The sequence below is a fragment of the Malaclemys terrapin genome, chromosome 19, assembly GCF_027887155.1.
Source record: "Malaclemys terrapin pileata isolate rMalTer1 chromosome 19, rMalTer1.hap1, whole genome shotgun sequence".
NCBI lineage: Eukaryota > Metazoa > Chordata > Testudines > Emydidae > Malaclemys > Malaclemys terrapin.
The window spans coordinates 20,366,864-20,390,317 of NC_071523.1; positions in this window are offsets into that span (position 1 = coordinate 20,366,864).

Consider the following 23,454-nt stretch of genomic DNA (forward strand, 5'->3'; position numbering starts at 1 on the left):
GGTACATTCCTCTGTTTAGATTTACGTTATGCCTTCAGCCAGATTTCTCCATGGGAATCTTACAACAGCAGCATGCTATCATCTTTCAATGCTTCCCCTTTCTGGTGAGCACGTAGGCCACATCCAGGGCGGGTGGTAAATGGCATAGTTCCATTGACTTCAGTTGTCACTAGTGGAACATCTGGCCCCAAATCCTTTAGCGATGAAGAGTCAAATGCTTATGCTATAGAATTACTTTCCTCATGCGTGTAGTTCCACTGAGTTCAATGGGACTTACTCCTGTGAGAAAACATGGGGTGGATGTTTGTAGGATCAGGCCTAAGTAAGTATTTAGTATTGCAATCAGAACCAAATCCCTTTTCCATAGGGTGGTGTGATATCCTGTACATCAAAATAGAGCACGAAGATCCTGGACATTTTAGTTTTATTTACATTTACTTGGGGCAATAGCTTTTTCCACTCACGGGCAACCAATGTCAGAGCAAGTCTCCTGTAAATATGCCTTATATTTCAAGGGAGATATGCTTTGCAACAATGCCACGCTATGGAATATGGGGTATATATTTATTGTGAATAGACTTATAGACACTAAATGTCAATAAGTAACCATACAGAATACTAAGACTAGAGTTCCATCAAAGGGTTCTGCTGACACTCAAAACAGAAAGGATGGGCTGCTTTTCAGCAGAACTCCATGACAGAGTTCTGTTGCTGCATATGTGGGATATATAATATATATATGCAAACTTTAGAATGTTTCTTTCTGGAATTGTTTTCAGTTTATGTTCCCGGGCCTGATTCTGCTAGGTTCTAAGCACTTACTGGACCCAGTTTGGAAAACTCCTTCTTCAAGTGAATAGAGCTGATTTCAGTGGGATTGGAGAGAGCTCAGCACCTGCTGGGAGCAGGGCCCATGTTCCCAGAAAGCCATAACAAAGTACTAGCAATGTGATGTCACAACAGAATGTATAGATGGACAAGAGGTTTAGAGAGGCAGCACTCAATGAGCAAGGGTTGGGAGTCAAAAACTCCTGACCTAATCTCAGCTCTGCCAGAGACTTACTGAGGGATTTGGGACAATTCACTTAAACTCTCTCTCTGCCTCTTTTCCTTCACATGGAGGATAACAACGCTTCCCAAATCTACCTGGCAGAGGTGTTGTGAGCATTAATTATCTGCTGTCTGTATTCTGCTTTGAACATGTTCAGCACAATGTAAGTGCTAAGTATTATTATGTCCAATCAGTAGCACTGCACTAGGGAATGCCTTGTTGTCTGCTGGTCTGCAGGCATTCTCAGAGACCATGGCAACATTACAGATAAGACACCCATGGATTGCGGTGATATCCAGATATGTGTACAACACAAGATACAGGTTGTAAGCCAGAAGTATGTGTATTTCATTACATCATATACCCTGAGTGTGTCATATCCTTAAAAATATACATTTGATTTTTCATCTCAGTGCATTGCAGATAATGCAGTTCAAACAAAGAACTGTGGTGTTTGTCATGCCAGACAATTTCAGTTCACCTCTTTCAGTTTCCATTCATTTCATTTTATTTGACAAAGAACAAACAAATACACTACAACAATTAAGTTGCTATAGGATTCCAAAATTTGCAGCAATCTACTCTCTCCCTAGTGCATGTGACTCTCTCTCAGTAAAGGTAAGAGGTCCGAGTCAGAGGGTTACATACACCAGGAAGCTGCCAGTCCTTTTGCCCTGAAGCTAAACCTGCAACAGGAACTTACTCTAAGGTTCAGAACAGTTTGGTTCATTTTTTGTACCAAATCCATATCCAGGCCTTTTCCTGACAATTGTAACAGATCTGAGCTGGGACTAGTTGCATCAGGAGACGTTTGACGGACCAGAGCCTTCTTTTTTACTTGCTCAGAAAAAGCTCCCATGGACTTCAGTGGGGATTTTCCCCCAGTAAGGACTGAGCAAAAATTTAGGAAGAACTTCAGGACCTGGAGCCTGTTCTAAAGTTCTCTGAAGTCAATGGGAGTCTTTAGATCAGGATTTTTGATCAGGCCCAAGGCTCTCTTATCTGCTGGTGTTACCTGGAAATAGAAGGCAACTCATGCTAGTACTTCCAGCCTCATTTCCATGCCAGACAGAGTCAGACAAGCATCCAGTCTTTTGGCTGCTTATCCAGAACATTGCCAATCACTAGTGGGAGAACACTTAATTCCTTAATTTATTGCAAACTGAATATTTTCAAAAGGTAGCAACTGGTGTTAGCATCACTTGGAAAGATGTGCATCTTTCAGCAATGGCGAGATTTGGGTAAATGCTGATGTGGTTTTATTGTCCTCCAGCCAAAGTGAAAAATAATTGTCTTCATTGAGCAGCATCTTTACAAATATCCAGATATCTCCTTGTACCTTAAAATATGGCCATTTCTCCCACCACATCTGCCCAGTTGGCAAAATGGCTCAAACAGTCTGAAATATTATTTTAAAGATTTGTTTCAGTTTACTTCTTTTCCACTGGCAGTTTGTTCTGAAGGAGTGCAATGGAGCTAAAAGATTAGTCAAACAGTAAATATTCTACACATTATATATATAATTCACCCATGTCCTTCATATATAATGCAGTTGGAAAATTCATTCAATCAGATATGAAATATGCAAGAGATTTGCAAACCAGTAAGAAATCCCTCCCCATTTTAAAAGCCCAACTGGGGTCCAGTTTATACTGCAGAAGTCACATGATGCTTCCCGCACACTCTTTCTTATTTGCAACATTTGTAGACACATACTTAATGTGTGGAAAAAATATATCTTGCACAAAACATACACTAAGGGCACAGTTTTCTGATCAAGATGATTTTAGGTTCAGAGGGGTTTATTTTTTATTTTTATGTATTAATTATTATGATTATTATTGCTTTATTAGCACATGTACAAAAAAGTTTACAGTTTATCTTCATTTTTGCCAAAAAAAAGTCTAATGTAAGGAATCTTTTACTTGGTAACCACAATTTTACATATGGAATACCTCGTGTTATTTTTCTGCAAAAATTATATACCATATGTGGATATACACCCACCCAACTACACACACTTACACACACACACACACACACACATTATCTACATGCACACACACATAAACTCACATACATGTACGTAGTGTATCAGTCTTAACGGCTTTAAACCGTTGTGTCAGTTTAATGTTGTACTATCCTTTTCTAAGCATATCATGGCCATATTACTACTAATAAATGACAATGGGTTTTTGGAGGGAGTCGAATGGCTGTGATTCCATACAGGTGAACTATTTTATCCAAGAGTGTTTTTTAATTTGTTTCTGTATTTCAAAGCTATGTACTTGGAAAGCACTGTATATGCGACCCTATTACAATTTCCCTGTGTATATTTAGTACTCTGATGTTGCTATTAAAAAAACAAGATGAGAAAAAAAAACAGTTTTGACTTTAGGTTCCTATGATCACAATTCTTTAAATATTCACAAAAAAACTCTTCAAAGATGTTGCAAATAATTTGAGAGCCTACAGAAATTAATGATGAAGGAGCTACTATTGTTTGCCTTATTGTACTTGTGGTGGTAATTTTATTCCCACAATCAAAAGTTAATATTTGAGAAAAGTAGCAAACCATTTATTCCCCATTATTCTCAATGTGCTTTGCATCCCTTAATATTCTCCTGTATGTTTCAAAATATTATCAGTCATTTAGCCGAGGGTAGGGGAATTAACAAAGATCCAAGGGAGAAGCATAGAGAGCAATCAATGCACCCACTGAAATCACAGAGGTTAGACAGGCCCAGAGCCCACTGTTAAATCCTTGGATTCTTATCTGATTCTGGATTGCCCAGAAAAGAGCCCGTGAATCTGTGGTGCTTTGCCCGCAGATACAATATCTGTAATTTGAATGGAAGAAAACACCTGTCAGTCTCTGCAGTTTCGCCAATGGCCGTGAGCAGCTGGAAGTTCTCTCTGGCTAAATATCAAGGGGCTGGAACATCTTCCTAGCAGCAGGCATTCTGAGTTCTCTGTATACGCCGGATCTCAGTGACAGTATGTTTCTGGGAGCTTATGCTGCACAATTTTATTTTTTCAGCAACAGGATCCAGCCCATCATGAGTGCTGCCAACAAGCTGAGGCACAAAATTCCTATTAACTTGTTTTTTTTAACTCTAAACTAGAGATTGGCTGGACACCACCCTGCATCCTCAGACCGCCATTTGGGAAATGGGCTCCAGGGTCTAGTTCTACAGTGGGTCGCTGTTTGCCTTCTGCATCCAGCTCCTGTGACATCTTGTATGGTATTACGTAATAATAGTTAACTATGTGCATCCATTCCTGCTAGGCATGTTATCACATCACCACTAGGTGGTAATATCAGCCCCAGGGCTCAATAGGACACTCAGCTTCTCTCTGGCCACCACGAGTGGACATGAGGCATATGGTCAGGGTGCTGTGGCTGGAATTTGACCAGCCTCTCCCCAGGATGCCTCCTTCGTGTGGATCAGGACAGGCCTTGAGCCTGCCAACCTGTGAATCTGGCACTTCTCCGGTGAAACTCGCCCTTGCACCCAGGACAGCTATGATGCATGTCTGTAAGAGGCATGGCTGGCTGGCTTTGAGAGGCTGATAGATGGCACAATCTGCCTCTCTGGAACACACTGTCACACAGATGTACACAAGTGTCTGGGTGGGTGGCAATGACTTGGCTCAGCTCTGACTCGCGGCTCTCTCCACAGTCTGAGGTGTCAGCAACTTCCCACACAAAATGCCGGGCCCAGTGCTCCCAGCCTTACTGGTGTGCACTAGTACCTGGCCTGGGCAGGACGGTACCCCTCCGCATCAGTCTTCTTCTTAGCCTATACGCAATGTGCCTCACGTGGCACATGACTAGAATTCATCACCAAACTTGGGCCGCTGGTTGGATCATTAGCTTCCCTGGCCCAGGGTGCTGATGGGGAGTGGGACATGAACACTGATCCATGCCCCCCTTGGCATCAGTAAGGGAGACAGAATCTGGCCCTTCAAATGGGGAGAGCAAAGGGGCTGGTCAGGATCAGGGCCTGTTCCTGGATGGCTCTCGGCAGTGACACAGAGAGGCATGGCCACTGCCTTGAAGAGCTCGCAGGTTAAGGAGGAGATCGGGGATGTGGCACAAGCCCTGTGTAGCGGTGCCACCTGAGGCGTAGCCCACAGAAGGAGTTGTCCTCTCTTTGTTCCTAGGGGATACTATTTTGCTGCTGGCCTACATCAAGTTACCACACTCTCTGCACTGTGAAAATGCCAACTGATCCCTTCTGCCCCTCAAGCCAGCTTCATTTGGGCACCCGGGCTGAGGGGAGTCTTACGGAAGGATGTGGAGGAGGCCTTATTGAGAGTAGGCCTCCCTTCTGTAAGGGACAGCATGGGCAAAGGCTCTACGTGTTTATGAGAGGAAGATGGGTGGAGGAAGCTGGCACCATTGGCAGAGCAGAGGGGCTGGGGCAATGTAGTCAGAGACAAGAGCAGAGAGCAAGCGAGGGGAAGACGCTCAGACTTGAAGCTCCACATTCATTTTATAAGAACACAAGAACGGCCATACTGGGTCAGACCAAGGGTCCATCTAGCCCAGTCTCCTGTCTTCCAACAGTGGCCAGCGCCAAGTGCCCCAGAGGGAATGAACAGAACAGGTAATCACCAAGTGATCCATCCCCTGTCGCCCATTTCATTCTGTATTTACAGTGTAGATCTCATTCTCACCAGAACGGAAGCAAAAAAGAAAGAAAAGAAGAAAAGGACAGTTCATCCTGTCACGGGTCATCCCTTCTCAAATATGGGGTAGTGCTGTGGGCCCGGATTGCCACAAGAGACTTACTGACAGGCTGGCTGAGAATTGTCAGTCAAAAAGTTTTCCTGCCAAAAAAAATGTGGTTTCATTAAAGAAAAATGCCATAGGAAATTGTCATTTTTGAATATTTTTCCTATATTTCAGTAGTAAAGTAAATTTACTTCAGAAGTAAAAGAATTTGTTTTCATTCTGTTTCATGTCCAACTGAATTTTTTGTTTCATTTTGGTTTTCACAAACTGGAAAACGTTGGCAATTTCAAAAGGAGTTGAAGGAAGTTAAGGGAAAAAGGAAAATGGAAGAGAGAAAAAAACAAACCCTAGAAACAAGTTTTTCTATTGCAGCCAATGGTGAAAAAAGGGGAGAAACAAAAAATTGAAATTTAAAATATTTTTTATTTTAAGGAAACAAAAAAAGAGAGAGAGAATTTCAATTTGAAACAAAATGAAACAAACATTCCATTTAGTTTCATTTACAAATTTTCCTGCAAAAAAATTAAAATTTTGAATAAAATCATTTCTTTCAAAATCTTACATGGAGGAAAAAACATAAGTGTTTTGACCAGCTTTATTGACTTGCATCTATAGTGAGCGCACACCCCATATTTGCATGTATACAGGGGCTCTCCTGTATGCTGATTGGATAGCTGCTCACTACCACCACAGGCACAAGGATTTGTATGTCCAAACCTGCTTGCACACCTGACTACCATCAGCAAGCAAAAACATGGGACTAGCGAACACAGCAAGCTGCATACTCACATTTTGTGCCTGCATTTGAAAAGCTAAAGACATAAGCCCACATGATGCATCCTTTTTCTTTGTGACCGCCTTTCTCTCGGAAGCAACCCAAAGTGTGGAATGGGCAGTGCCAGACTTGGCAAAGGTAAGGCTGCAATTTCATTCTGTAGCAGAATTATTAATAGCCTCATCAATTACAGCCGCACACTGCATCCTGCAGCAGCCTGAGAACTGCAGTAATTTATGCATCTCCCCTCATGAATGGTTTCTTTCTGCTCACGCTGAATATCTGTAGTTTACACAATGCCATACAAATTGTCTTTTCTTGTTTTCCTAGCAGTTTTTACTTTCTTTCAGAGTTGTGCATTCCTCAGATGAATGACCGAGAAATAACCTCCTATTCAAGAGGGGGGAAAAGAGCCTCATTAATCCGCAAAAGGCATAATGACCTCAGACAGATTGATGAATGAGGCTCATCACTGTCGTCAACAAACAGAAACAATAGGACCATTTTGGTCATTTTAACGAATTAAAACAAAAGCCAACAAAAAAGCCTGGACACAATTAAAATAAACTCATTTACTAACAAGCATGAGCTGAAGATGGTATTTTTGCAGTGCACCTTAGGGAAACAGTCCAATTCTTATAGTCATGTCAGACCTCACAAAGGCTGGAATGTGCTGACATTTCCTGAAAGGGAGAGTTCTCAAATTGCTACAGTTAGAGGCAGAAAAGATCTATCAAGGCGTTTAGCCTTTCCCCACCTGGCTAATCCAGGACTGTCCTTACAAAATGCTCTCTTGCACCCTGCCTTCCCTGACACCCAGTGGGGCCAGCTATGAAAGACACATGGAAATAATTCAACAGGACAAGTCCAGCTGTGGGAACTTAACCATCCAAGCCAGCAGCATAGGGAAGTGCTCACAGCACCCTGAATACAGAGGGTCATGGACAGGTTAAAGGAGATATTAAGGAGGACGATGTAAGGAGCAGTCCCATTAAATGCATGGGGGCGGGAGGGCAGGCTGACCCATCTGCTAAGAACTTTGGGTTTAAATAACTTCAGGGGTCAATAATGTTTGCAGAAAAACACACACACACTGTTCAACACAGATGGTTCAGTAAATTGATCAATGTTTTGACCATGCACAGCCTTTCCCAGCGAATTCCAAGTCCTGGTTCCTATTTTCTCCATGAAGCTGCAAGAGGACAGCATAACTAGGGAGTCGAAAGTTGTTCCATGCTAGTGCAGTCCAGGCTGCTCCTTATAAGTCCCTTTGCAATTACCATGGAGGAACTGTGTGTGCTCCCTTGGCCGCACATTAACGAAGCATGTTGCAGAATTAAATTAGCTCATTTAATGGCAAGAGATAGACCAGTTACAAAGTCAAAGCTAAGTGATAACATTTGAACTCGGGGATCTTACGTACAAAAGTTGAGTGCTGCTGCTTGAGTCAAGGACACATCTCTGCTCTCGGCCTGTAGTATTTCTACCCTCTGAATCTGAAATTAAAGCACCTCATAATGTGCTACTTAGCTATATGTGGTGTCATGAGATCTTGATGCTTGAGCAATGCACTTGTAGTGCCTCAGATGTCCCCTGTCAGCATGACACTGGATTAAGTAAATCACAGCAAACAACATAGCTGTCCTGCCACTGGTGGGACAGCACGAAAAGCATCATTGCAATCCAAGCCCGTGGACAGTATTCTCATGGGTTTCACTGGGGTTGTTTTTCAGCACATGTGCTGTTCAAACCAAGCTCCCACTGTTATGGATGAGCCCATGCAATCCATCAGGTCTCCTTCCCCTTGTATAACATGGGACTCCATCACTCCTGAGAGTCCTTTTGGGAGGGGTTAAAGGGCCTGAAACAGGGAAGTCATTTAAAATTTCATGGGACAGTTATCAAGTTAATTGAACATCCTTAAAGATGTTTTAAATAAACAGCTATGCAATAAGATAAGCATCTATTCTATACCCGCTTAACCTAGATACATATTATACATAGAAAGTGGATATTTATTGCAAGTTGATGTATATTTTACTGTGAAAGTGATATTTATTATATGCCAATTGAGGATGAAATGGATAATAATAATGGAGATTTGTGGTTTTCGTTTCTTGCCTTTAGACTGAACCTATTTTGACTGTTTTGCAGCTGCACTCTGACTGGCTCATGTAATCTTTGTTTGCCCAGATCATTAAAACCACAGCACACCAAGAGTCACGGCAAGACACCCCTGCTCCATCACGTTCCTGCCTCCTATGATATCACTGCAGGCCACATTTGGGTGACACCTGAGGAGACACTGATCATTTGAGCATCCAGATGCCAAATCAGAGTATGAGCATCCGAGGCGGTGCCAGGGACAGTTCAATAACCCACTCTGGGTTTCTCCTGATCCTGTCCCATTGCCAAGATGCTGAGGGAATTCCTCTGAGCTCCATGTCCTCTTGGTTCATCATTATGTCTAGGTGAGGAACCTAATTCCCTTTTTAGTTGGAATGTCTGCAAACACAGCTACCTGTGGGATTAGAAAAGAGCTGCACAAAGCCAGTGTGCTTTGAGAGGACATACATGGAAACCCAGCATGTCTGGAGAGTGGACCCCAGCCAGAAAGCAGAACTGCGTATGTGCAGAGAGCTATTTCCTAAACACATCTGTGTGTTGAAGGTGTGTTGGATCCTGATTGTGCACTCTCCTGTTCAAAGACTCATCATCCTGGAAGGCAATTCTAAAGACAGTCAAACAACATCCCTAATCTATTGTGAAAACAAATGAATGCACCGTGAGAGTCTTGGCTTTATTGTTCTCAGGATGCACAGTAGCAAGTCAATTTCTATGGTTCAAATCACACGTTCGGATCAGTTGCTCTGAAGATTGTTACTGAACATGATCCTAGACCCTCCTTTTTGTCAGCTGTTTAATTTTTTTCCCTAGGAAGGCATCGCTTATAGCTCACATGAAAGATAAATGAGAACTGCTGCATCCAGTTTTGGTGTCTGAGGATGACCTAATTGAAGAATTAGAGCCTTTAAGAGCTCTTATGTCAGCCAAATATCTTACATAGCTGTGGCTGTCTCAGACCAGTACACATACACAGTGGAACTGAAGAAACACTCAGGTCCCCCAAAAATTCAATTTTAAAATCAAAGGGATGTAAGAACATGCTTTAGTGCTTTGGTGGAAGAGGGTTAAAGCCAGTACATAGCAGGTACCTGAGCCTGGGCCACTTCTGGTACTAATCCACTAATCAACCCAGGAATATGGGTGTTCATGCATTTCTACCCATCCTTGCACCAACAGAATATCCTCCCGGACACTGAAGCTTGTTTGCACAAGCAAAGCAGCACTGCACTGGAGCATGGCAGATCACACTGCAATTTGGATTTCACAAGCATGTTCCCAATGAAAATTTTCCTCACGATTTGCCCAGGTTCACTCTACCCAAGCTGTGCCGTGATACTGGCGGCTTTCAAAGCGCAGCATGGCTTTGCCTGCCCTGATAAGGATGGCTCCTTGCAGCACCAGGAGTGGCTGTTTGGAGCATGGTGTCAGTTTGCCCAAGGGCTGTGAATCAAATGGCCTGGTAACTTCTGGATAAAAGCTGCTTCTTTTTTTTTTTTTTTTTTAAAGGCCACCTACAAGTGCTATTCGGATTGATTATCTTTTTTGCGTCTGTATTTGCCTCTCAACTTTCCTTGCTTCGTATCTGCCTTCTGCACACTGCAGCCTGTGGCAACATAGACTGAGTAACCAAACTAGAAAGCTCCTGTATGCTTCACTGCAAGAAGAGCTGTGCTAATGTCAGCCAATGATACAGATGCATTTGTTGACTTAACACTGCAATCCCACTAATTCCTTCCATCTGGAAAAAAAAAACCCTGCTCTGGGGGGTTCTCCCTCTGAGAAGTGACCCATTTGCCTGCTGTGTTGCAATCTATAAACTCGCCCACCATAAAGCGCTGTGATAAATACTGTAGTAGACTAGCAGCGTGATTTAGCAGCATGGATGCAGTGAAGAGATGATATTTCAATAATTGCTGCACTCTGTTGGCCTGTGGCTGCGGCCAAGCTGTCCTCACAGAGCAAAGCAGGAATCCACGTGGTGACTCTGAGAAGCTCCAGTCATGTTAATTAGGTTGCATTCCTGCTTCATTAATGATGCAAAGATGTGTTGGAGGCAGACTACCTTGTTTTACTGAAGCTCTGCTGTATGATTGTTCCCATTATGCTCACAGCACCACAAACTCTTGGCAAAGCGAACCTTCCTGTGCACCATGCCATGTCATCAGACACTCTGCATGCTGAAAGCCTTTTTCCCTTTAATTTTACATGTCTAATCAATCATGTGCCAGATCTCAGCTGGTGGAAATCAGTCAGCAGAGCTAGGCTGATTTCACTGGAGCTGGAATGATTTACACCAGTTGAGGGTCTGGCTCTGTTTGTTTTGAGAACCCTTTACTGACCCAACTGGCCGCCCTTGCTGATACTTTCAGCCAGTGATCAGCAGGGCTATGGAGGTGGGAATACCTTCTACCCTTCAGACTGATATAAAAGAGATGCTTTTTAATTCTCATAGACATTAAAGCTGGGTCTTTCCTTACCATCTGAAAACCAACAAGGAAATGTTGGAGTGATTTGGATATGCAGAGGTAGCAAAGGAAAGAAAGAAAAAAGGTTGGAACAACATGAATGTTTTATCCTCTCCTGTGCCAAACATCACACCCAATGGCACGTGGAAAGTGGAACTGGATATTGTGGATATTACACATCCTGATTTGTCAACACCCTGTTAGATGGGGAAGTAGTGAGGGGCAAAACGAGATGCTCGTTTTTGGACCAAACTGTCCGCTTTGATCACCACGAAGATGTATAGAGGCTAACAGAATGAGACTAAACCTGACGCTATGTATCTCAATCAGGGGAGCACTGTACATTGATATGCAAGTGAAATTTACAGTATGAAATACTGTGCTGGAATTTTATTCCATTCCTTGCTATTGATCATGCCAGGAGACGTATTTAGCAGCTTGAGTTATTGTGAGTGTCATTTCTCTAAGAGCAAATGAAAAATATTATTCTGAGCTCTGCAATACAGGAGATCAGATATTATGGAAGTTGATGCTGGAGATGAATGGCTGGAGCAATATTGTGTTCTGTGCTTTTCTATATTTGAATGTGTTTCATACAGAATACAGCTTCTCTAATGGACTTAGGCAACCAATAACTCTGCAAGAGAAAAGCAGCAGACATGTCACCATTTTATTATCAGCAGCTTTATTTTTGCCTCATATTTATGTCCCAGTAAAGATCACAGTCCTCAAGCCACCACAGTCCCTACAGAGCTAGACATGCCTTAGTTACTGGCCCAAGAATCCCTTCGACGACTGGTGCCTTTCTGCTACATTCCTGAATAAAGTACATCTATCTAAGGTTCTTCTTGGACGCCCATTACTGCAGTACCTGCGCATGTCTCCGTCTTTCATGTCTATATCTTCCCAGCCCGCCTGTGAGGCAGAGCAGTGCTGGTATCCCCATTGTATAGACGGGGAGACGCAGGGCTTGGCTGCACGAGCAATTAGACTGCAGCAATCTGTCAACTCACACTAGCCTGCCATGCTCTGTGGATGCCCTTTGACCTTTCAATAAGGTGTTGCCAGTGTGCCCGCTGGCATGAGACTGCAGTTGGCTAGCGGGGTCTGGGGGGAAGACAGTCATACCCCAGCTTCCCAGTCTCATTGACTCCCCCAAGATCACACAGGAAGTCTCTGGAGGAGCAGAAACTTGAACCAAGGTTTCCCATGTGCTAGGCTAGTGCCCAAACTGCTGGGACCATCCTTCCTCTCTGTGCCTCAGGAGGGCCCTGTCTCTGAGGGACAGACAGTCACACGGCCCTCATTACTCCTCAGACCTTGGCTTTCAGACTCAGACCGCCAGCAAAAGAGATAAGCGTGACTTGTGCAGATCCATCTCTCCCCACAGCAGCTGGCCAGCGGGGACCCTGGACACATCGCACACAGCATCCCAGGGCAGCCACGTTCCCGTGTTCTCTACCTGGGCCAGGTTGGAAGCAGAACCAGAGAGGGAAAAGGCTTTTTCTCCCATTCCCAATCCCCCTGAGCCAGCCAGTCCTCCTCCTCTTGCAGTTTTTAATATCTATGGGCCATATGCTCTGCCTCATCGCTTGGCAGAGCGCTCGGCGAACGTGGCTGTGCGGGTGGGCAGCACATCGAAACAGCATCTTCCGTCTTGACAAGTTGGTGCCTTGAGGTTCAGAAGGAAGGGTGGGGCGGGAGCCAGGAGAGACAGACACAGATTAATGCCGCAGCCACCCGTCGTTTACAGAGGGAGCGGGGCACGCTGTGCAGGGCTCGGGGAGAGCTGCGCTTGCCGCACAGGACAGGGCCGCACTGCAAGACCCTCGTGGAGTCTGAGATACTTGGCTGCAGCTATGAGCTGAGGGGAGAAGGGAGCCCAGAAAGTATGACTGCACCACAAATGGCCCAGCTTCAGCATCCCCACCCATGTGACTGGCCCGGAGGGGATCTTCACAGCTGTTTGTACAACATCTGTGCTGCTGGCCCAGGAGAGTGAGTTTCGGGAAACAGCCCGTGGACGCGCCCCACCAGGCCAAGCGCAGGGGGTGGGAAAGATCTGTCCCCTGCTGCAATCAAGCCCATAAAGCACAAACAAGTGAGTCTCCTAGCACTGCAGGCAGGAAGGCAGTGCTCATCGACCCCTGCAAACTGCAAAGCCAGGCCACAGCCATGTCCCTGGGGGTGGCAGGACATGGACCCAGCGTTCAGGGCCCTGCCATTGTTCAGTGCAGGGCAGGGGATTTTCGGGCCTCTTAATGCTGGAATAGAATCAGGAAATAAAGCGTTTGCCTTGGAGAAAGCTCAGCAGGCCGTGTCTGCCCCAGGAAAGGGAGGTGAGGGCCAAAGGCACACTTGAGCAGTTTGTCCTCCCAGGCCTGGGCATCCTTCACACAGGTGACCCATTTCCGCATGACAGCTGCAGAGTCTGCAGGGCTGGAGAGGAGGACGCACATGTACAGTCACCCCGTCGGCCGAATGGTAGCAGATGTCAGGCTTGGAAGTTGGTTACCTGTTGTCAGAGAAATCAGGGATGCAGGGGCTGGGTATATTCCTCGTGCGCACAAGGCCTGGAACAGAGGTGATCAGCCGTCACACGCAAGCATTCCCTTTGTTCAGGCATCTCAGCCAGGTGCTATTGCCCGGCTCCCAGGGACCAACTCTGTCCCAAGAATCGACTCTACTCAGAGGGATTACAGCAGAGAGCAATCTCTGTATGCGACTCCCAGCCTCCCTTCCAGGTGTGCCTGCCTAAAATGAATTTTGGAACAACGGCTCCTTTGCTCACCCAGAAGTGGCCCAGGCCCAGAAACCAAAGGCAGTTCTCTTGATGGAAATGCCCTCTTACCCCACCAGGCCTTGGGTTTACCCACAGCACATTTCCCTAACACCTCCTCTTCTTATGATGACAGCAGGAATGAGATCCGCTGGCTTCAGTCCCTGGGTATCTGCCCTTTTTGTGATGCATCCTCCTTCTACACCCCATTGTCACTCCAAATCCCCATAGCTCGCTGCTCCCAGCACAACCTATAAACATTTCCAGCCCAAGGAAACACTTACTACAATTCTGCGCGCTGGCCCAGTGAGATTGCTTTTCACTGTCAATGTTAATAGGCCATTGTGAGATTCTTTGTTTGAACCAGCTTCTCTGGCTGGGCTTTTCAAACCCATCATAGATCAGCTATGAGGACAAGAACTTTGCTGCCTGTTAATTAGAGCTGACATTTCTCGGATCCATGGTCAGTAAGTGACAGGAATACTCATGCAGCTGCCCCTTTCATCCAAAGTTCTCCAAATGCTTAACAAGCATTAATTAATTACAACTCAAAACAATCTCATGGGGCCAGAATTATCCCCATTGTTCAGGTGAGAACCAAGGCACAGAGTCATTAAGTGACTCACCCAAGGTCATGCAGTGAGTTAGTGGCAAAGCCAAGCATGGAACCCAGGAGTCCTGACCATGTTTCCCTAGTACTAGACTACACTAGCTCCCATAAAAGGCTTTACAGCAAGTCCTAGCTCACACAACTGTAGGAATACAGTGGGAAATAAAGCTTTACTATATTGGTGCATTATTCTTCTAAACATCAGCGCTAACCATTATCCATGCTTAATGATTGTAATTATACTAGAGAGAAGTAATTGCCAGAGGTATTTTAAGCACCAGTCAACATATTATTTTGAAAAAGGAGTTTCTGATTTTTCCAGGAGCAGGTACTAACCACTCACACGTAACTACACACACTTCAAAAATACCTAATTTGGCCTCTTTGCCTTTAGCAAACATGAAAAGCATTTTATTTGGGGTGGTGAAGGGGTTGCTCATATTATGTGCAATTATGTGTCCCATTATCCTCTCATGTCAAGCAAGAAAGATGTCAGCAGAGGAATTTTTGCAGATGCAAATGCCACACAACCGTCTCAGTGCCATATGTAAGCTGTCATCCTGCGCTCGTCTGCAGTGAATTCTGACCCAGCCCCGATGGAGTCTGGCAGCAGCACAAGCTGTTAACTAGCACAGAGCTTAGGCATTAATAGACAGTATCCAATACCCTCGGTGCCAAGGTCATTCGGCTAGCTGATTTGTGTGGCAGTCTTCCTCACTCCTGAGTGTCAGGCTTGGTTTGGAGCAACAAAAGACAGTGAAACACTCAGTTCTGGGCAAAACACCACTTAAAGAAATGTGGGCGCTCAATATAAAGTTGTGTAAAATTGATTCAAATTTGGCTTATTTGTGTGTGTGTGTGGTGGGGGGGGGGGTTCTGAAAACTTAATTTATTTTCTCCCGCAGTTACTGAGATAATGGCCTCTATGTCTCTCTACTCGTGCTTAACTGTATTTAAACTAAAATACTGTGTTTCCTTGATACAGAATGCAAAGATTATACAAGATGATCACCCGTTCTGTTCATTCCCTCTGGGGCACCTGGCATTGGCCGCTGTCGGAAGGCAGGATACTGGGCTAGATGGACCTTTGGTCTAACCCAGTAGGGCCGTTCTTATGTTCATATGTTTTCAAGTAAGATACAATTAATGTATGATTGCCACCTAGTGGTGAATAAATGACACTACACTGTTAAAGTAAGGTTTTAAACTGCTGTTAATAAAGTTGTTTGTTCAAAAACTAGGCATGGAAATAATCAGATGATCTGGTAATGTAGTGATTAGTGCACTACTAGCCAGGGCTGGAATCAGGCCAGCAAACCAGCAACCTAGAATTGGAAAATTGTTTTCAATTTAACAATGCGCTGAGCCATCCAACTCCCCAGTATCGCCTGCATCAAGGGATCAAACAATAACAAGTCAAGCTCCCCAGATCATGCGATTGGCTTTAAAATCATGAGTTTAAAAAAATAATACAAATTGAGGGTGTCTCCAGTGGGCCTACTGGTTACTGAGATGCATCCGAAGAAGTGGGCTGTAGTCCACGAAAGCTTATGCTCTAATAAATTTGTTAGTCTCTAAGGTGCCACAAGTACTCCTGTTCTTCTTTTTGAGATGTCAGGATACGTTTGTGTCATGGTTTCAAGCTTTTCTCTGCAACCATGAGGCTTTAAGAAAAAAAAAAACCCCAAACAGCAGGAGACTGGGGATAAAATTGTGAGAGAGCGCAACATGGAGTGCACCTGGCTGTCCATTGTCTCTGTACCCTTAGTAATATATCTGAGGAAGCTTGGCGGGGTACAGAGTGATTTAATGATGTTAAAATCATTTAAGCTGGTTATTGAGATTTCTGGCTCTCTGGCTGGATGTTACAAATTGTCTGTATAATTTTGGATCATTCTTCACTCATCCAGGAAAGGCATCAGGGCTCAGAACCGAAGCAACAGGAGGTGCTTCTGTTAGTCTTTAAGGTGCCACCAGACTCCTTGTTGTTTTTGTTCAATACATGCTGCACATGTGCTAAATTGAGTGGTATTTCTTACTAAACGTTTTAGTACATCATCGGAGCTGATGGGTCTTAGATCCAAGATCTCCATATGTCCTATTCTTTTCAACGGTCATTAGTTGTATAGTAAAACATACAGTCCCATGAAGACATCAGCGGATCTGATATGTAATAGACTCTCTGTCAGCCTTGCTTCCACTTAAATAACATCTTTGGGGAAGATGTATGTCGTGCTGTGTCAGCCAGCTGGTGGCCAGATGTTGGAGTCAACGCAACCAAGAAGAGATGCCCTATCCCTTGACCACACCGTCTCTGTATGTCCTGCATGTTATTGTAGATGAGACTTGACTTGCAATCCCCAGAGCCCCCAGGTAGAAGCTGCACTGGGTGAGTTCCTCCTAGCTGATCAACTTGGGTCTACGCTACAGTTGCCTCTGCTGGAAGTTGTTCTATGCATGGGTTAAATGTGGTGGCATTTGATTGCTAACTCTGTGAACTCTAGGATGTCCAAAAAAGGTGATACACACAAAAGGTCATTTCTTTTCCTGTCTCTGGAAGGCAAGAGGTAGTTTTATCATTGCTTAAGGACACCAATCATGGCAGCCAGTTCATGGGGACTCTTCTAAGTGCTGAGCCTCCTGGTAAAAGCTCTGGTGTGGAAAAGGAAAGTCTGAGCTAGGAATGGAGTGCTTCTCCATTCGCACTGTACTGTGTTACTGAATGTACCCTTGAATCAGGGGCTATGACACAACCCCCACTAGGAAGAGTAAAACCAGACACTCTAACATTAATAGGCTTAGCACAATTGTCTGGAATAAACCTCAAAAGCACCAGCAAGGGAGTTGCATGTGCAATTTAATTTCCTCTGCTAATGTCAATGTGATTTTTGTGCTGCATCCCTTGCCTCCACTTTGAAAACTGACTTGACACTGATGGAGACTGGGGGATGGATCCTCAGCTGGTGTACATGGGCCAAGGTCCAATGGATTTAATGGACTAATGCACAGTTATACCTGCTGTGAGCGAACACATACGCAGGTTTAGAATGTTTAGCTGACGTAAATGCCTATAATAGTTCCCATCTGAGGCACTCAAAGTGTCTGGTGAGCACTTGGCTCAAGAAGCAAGGCTCCTTTTTCTATGTACGTTGTTCATATTAAGGAACGTGCACTCCCAGTGAATAGCTAACATTTCAAAAGCGCTTTACTATTTCAAGGCAATTGCTGGTAATAAGCAGTTTCAAGCTGCAAAGTCTCTCAGCAAAGTGTTGAATTATGGAAGAAATTCATTTAGGAGAAGGAATTCTGAGAGAGCAACAGCTAAAGACAATTTTGGGAGGGAAATAATAATTATAATAATCATAAAAAGACACCTGCAGTCTCTGGCTGCATTATCATACTCGGTGGCTACATGCAAAATCCATCTGGCCTGGTCTGTCCATCTATCTGGGGTATTTAGGAACATAGGCCCGGAAGCCACTTCCTGGGTCGTGGACTCCAGTCCCCTGCTATCACAGGAACCCCATCAGATAATCCACTTCAAAATTTTATCAAGCTCCTGCATACAATTAGTTAGGTTGTTTGCTCTCGTTACTTATACTGGGAGGCTGTTCGGGAACCTCACTCATCAGATGGTTAGAAACTTCTTCTAGTTTTCAGCCTGAATTTATTCATGGCCCAGTTAGTCCATTTGTTCTTGTGGCAGCATTGTCCTTTAGCTTAAATAGCTCTTCTCCCTCCCTGGTGTTTTTGCCCTGATATATTTATAGCGAACAATTTAGAAAGAGTATTTGCAGCGTGCCAATCACCATATCACTGTATCTGGGCAATGACATAGTAATTCCCCTCTCCGATGTGCAGGTCTGTGTTGCAGTGTCCTCTCCTAATTCCACATGAAAAACATCGAGGCAATGCAAACCTAGAGACTTTCAGATGCAGAATATGACAACTACGTTGCAGCAAACAGAGCTGCCGTGCATAGCAAGGAGAATAATCTGGCCCTAAATTAGCTGTGTTATCCACAACCAAGCTGCAGGCCGAGGCAAACAGTATGTCACAAGGTATTTACCCAATGAGAATACACACCAGAGCAAAAATCGTAAAGGGAGTAGGGGCCAAATACCATCCCTATGTGGCAACTTAGTGAGCTTTTGGAACAGAACACCTGTCGCTTAGAGGGGAGGATTTTTCTCTAGCTTTCTCCACCCCAAACAAATCCCCGTCCAAAGCTTCTGATGCTCGTATTGTGAGGTTGCACTTGTGAACAAAGGTTCTACCAACAAATATGAGGATTTATAAATGTAGAGCCAAATTTAGGACTCACCTCACTCACCGAAGCAGCTTCATTGACTTCACCAGTCTTACTCATGTCAACTAGGCGGTCTAGAACTGACTATGGACCAACAGAGCAATGGATCCAGTCCATCAAATGGATAAGCTTTTTGTGCCTATGTTCATAGATTTTAAGTCAGACAGGACCATAAAATAACCTAGTCTGACCTCTTGTGTAACACCAGCCAGAGAATTTCACCCAGTTACCCCTTGTCTAGAGCCTAATAACTTGTGTTTGACGAAATCAGGTCTTCCAGAAAGGCAACCTGTCTTGAAGTTTTCATTACAGAATGATTGACAGTGTAAATTATTTTCTTATACCAGAGGTGGAAAAGAGGGTGTCAGTGGAAGATAAGAGAATTCAGCAGAGCTGAGAAACTTGGCCATGTTCAGCGGTATTAACCCAGTCCTGGTTTGGTACAGCTAGTTCAAAAGCTAGACTGATTGACTTAGAGGTCCAGGATGGGGTCCATAAGCACTACATATTTCCTTTGCAGGGACAAAAAGGCAAAGCTAAAAGTCCAAGCAAAATCATTCTGCTCCCTAAAATGGTCTTTCTGGACCAGTGGCTTCCAAATTTGGGTTTGCTTAATACAGCCACACCCAGGGAGAGTATGAGGAGGGAAACTGGGAAATGGAGAAGGAGGTAGAAGAGCATATAAATGATTTGAGATGTTTCCTTGAAACATAAGCATTCCTATTCGACTGTGATTTATTAAAAGCAAGGCTCAGGAAGTGGGTGTGAATGGGATTAGCAGGGTTGCAAGCGCCATGTTGATTTTAGATCCAGTGGTGGTTCTACTGAGGGTGACGTGATCTGATCTTACAGGCTCTGACCAGCTCAGAGTTCGGCCAGGAGTGACCTGTCTATATGTTTTTAATAAACTTACCATAATGAAATTCTCTCTGTATTTTTAGATCTGTTTATACTGTAGAGATACTATTAACTGAAACGCACAATCACAGAACTCACATTTATCTCAGTCTCATGTCAGGCTTTCACTAGGCCACATGTTTTGGGGGCTTGTTGGTTTTGTCCCATACAGAGATTGAAGCTCGAGTGATGAGTATCTGAGGATGTGAAATACATGCAGCAATGGGAATGGCGCACTGAGCAATCTGCTCGCCACCCCCAACCGGCTGCTCATCCAAGCAAATCTCACTTGGCAACGAATTGCTCTGCCTTGGGCAGTGGGAGTCAGCCGTGCGCCAGATATGCTGGGAAGAACATGGAGGGAAGACAAGAAAAGTGGCACCCGTGAGGCCTGTCCAGGAACTGACTGTGCATGAAATCCCTGTATTGGTTTGTTCTGGAACTGCATTTCTCTCCTCCATGACGGGGAACCTGATGGATCTCTCGGAGGGGCTCATTAGAACCACTCACTACTTTTCTTTAAAGCTTGGCTGAGCCAGGCTCTCTTTCAAACCTGCTCCCTAGGAGAAGGGGAAATGGAAATGGTATTTGCAGGCGTCTCAGGAGACTGCCTCCTAAAAACCCGGACTAAGAAGATGAATGTGGAGTGGAAATTGAATGTGACTGACCAGTAGGTACTCAACTGATTTCTAAGTCAAATTGCGATCCCTGGAGAAAATTTATTTCTCCGCCAAAATGGCTGTTCCCAGCTGTGAGGAATCACGTCTGCCTCGCCATGACTTGTAAAGTTAATGTGATAGAGTGAAGATCAACCCTTTCCTTTCCCTTTTGTTTTGTTTTCAATGGATGGACAGTCTGGAGAAGGGGCAGCAGGTGGTACCCAGGAGCTGCTGAGTTTAGCCTGTTTTCACGGAGAAACGGTGCAGAGACCGGAACTCCTGCTTCGACAGCGCTTGCCAGAAAGAGTTGAGCTAAGGCTTTGCCACGTCTCCACGTTGAAAAGGTTTCTTACCTCCAAGAACAAAAGCAAGCCAGGTTTGCACAAGGGAGCTCTCCCTTACATGTGCAGTGCAGGAGTCCACTGGAGAACAGGGGCCTCAGGACGGAAATATGGAGATGCTGTGAGTGGTGCTTTGGCAGAGTTGTGCAGAGAGCAGAGAACTAGAAAAGAAAGGGTGCTGTAGGTCAGCACTGAAGGGCATGAAGAGATCTGTGTGTGGAGCCTACGACTTGATTAGCAGTTTGCTGAAGGTCAGAGCTCTGTGATGTATAGGCTGCAGGGTGGATGGAGTACATAGTACTGGTACACTCCATCCAAGCATCTCACACACTATGTTCACTTGAAAAACAAATACATTGTTGGAAACATTTCCTCCTCTGTGGATTAAAGTCTCTTGACAGGTGCAATATTTATTGACCTGTCAAAGGGCTTTAGCATGGTTGACCACTCTCTCCTCCTACAACAATTGATTTCAGTCAGTTTAAATCAGAGAGCAGCTGATTGCTTTCTCTAGTACTTATTCTCCAAATGGTAAGTATTGGTGAGTCTACTGCTTAGCTGGTTGGTATCGCTTAGTGATTCCAGCTGGGGGGTTTTGGGAAGTATATCGCTTAATGATTTGAGCTGCAGAGTATGGGTCAATATATCACGTAGTGATTCCATCTGGGAGTATTGCCCTTTACTTTTAACTTAGGACTTTGGTTTCTAGAGGGAGCAATACAGAAACATTGCTCACCCAGCTCGATCTAGCACCCACTCTCCAACGTTAATCTGGTTTATTCAATCTTTTGGCAAAACTGCCTCCATGTGCCGTGATTCCCCACAGGCCTCAAAATCTAAGCAGCATTAGTCCTGGGCTATCCTCCGTGTAGGAGGCCTCCAGTGAATACCATCAGGACATTTGCTGAAGGCACTTCTGCACAGATCCAGTACCTCTCCAGTGCTCCCAGACCCACCCCAAAGGGGCTGGTTCCCATGAGTTCCTTTCTGGTTGCTGCCCCAAAAGCCCATCAAGCTGGTGTGGGAAAAACATGCCAGACGGCGTTGACAGAGTCACCATTTTCTTTTTGCTGGAAAATCACCATAGGTTTCAAGGGGGCAGCAATGTTAATACCTAATTCCGGTAGCGAGTTCTAATCTACTCATTGCTGAGAGCAATTTACCCAGCAAAAGCCTCCTGGGGCCAGATTTTCCATTGGTGTAAATCAGGTCTCCCCTTTGAATTCAGTGGAGTGAGGCTGATCTACACCTGGTGAAGCTCTGTCACACGCAGCAATGTTCTAAGGAGCCCAGTGCTGGCACACCTTTGCCAGATCTCAGTGGCAGACAAGACTGTGCTGTGTGTGTGTGTCTCCGACAGCGAGGCTGCCAGGGAGAGTCAATGCTGAAGCCAGAAGCTGCATTTTCTGTCTCTGTTTTTTTTGTTTTCCTCTTTAGTGTGTGCTCGCCTTGCTTTGTCTCCTGGGAAATGGATTAATCTTTACCAACAGATCCAGCCCATTTCAATGAACTTTTTCTCTTTTCCCCAAAAAGAATGGTTAGTGCCATCTTTAATATCATTTTAAACACTGTCAGAGTCTTTCTAAAAACTGACTAAAACTAAAGAAAAAGGGAGCAACAAATGTTAACATAAAAGCCTTACTTAATACTTTACACTTCAAATATTTTAATTGTTTCCTTCTTTTCTCAGTCTTTAATAAACGTTAAAATATTAATAGTGGTTTGCCATGATACTAAGCAGGCTAAAGTCTCTGTGTTCCAAACCCCAAGCCTTGTTTAAAACTGTTTAATGTTGGACCGTAGCAGGGTCATGCTCACACCTTTAACTCTTTGGGATCATGTATTCCATCAACATTAATACAACAGCCAAACGCGGTGAAACACGACTGCCTCATGATGTTGAGAATGTAAATAGCCAGGTGCTAGATCTGCCTGCTGCTAAGAAGAGCTGAATTCTGCTCTAACCCTCTGGCCTCATGTTTTCAGTTACCAGCACATCCTTCTCCACCTCACAGAGTTTAAAAGGCTAGCTAGCATTTTGTCCTCAGTCTATAAAAATCCCAGCTTGACATTTATTTTTTTTCCTATTTCATTCGTATTTCCCTCTTTCTTCCCTCAGAAGCTGTGCAGACATCCAGACCAGCAGCTGTAAACATACCAGAATGGAATGTGGCCAAATCCATTTATACAATAATAAGAGCAATATTCCTGTAACAGGCCATAAACCAGCACACGGCAACAGTTAGCCATGATCTCAGACAAACGTTCGCTTTCAGTGAAACTGGAGAGCTATCCAGAAGGGACTCATTTTACTATCAGCCAAATACATCTAGATTTGGGAATGTTTTATTTGTTAGTTTTGCACTGGTATTTTCTCAGTTGTTTGGAAGGCTGATAGATGAGCTGCACCAGCGGAGATGGGGATGATGTAAGCTTGGTAACACCCTCCGAATTTCTATCACTGTAATACATTGGCTCTGATATTAAATATTAGCTGCAAAGGGAGCCAGGCTATGATACATTACCATGCCAAGAAGGAGCACATCTCACTCCGTTGAGTGTACATGACGATTTCCATACACACCCACTCAGGATCATTATATGTCATTTTTCAAAGATTTCCAGGTTAGGGACCCACAATTGCTGACCGCTTTTGAAAATGTTGCGCCAAAAGCAAGATCCAGTAAGGTGCTCAGCTCT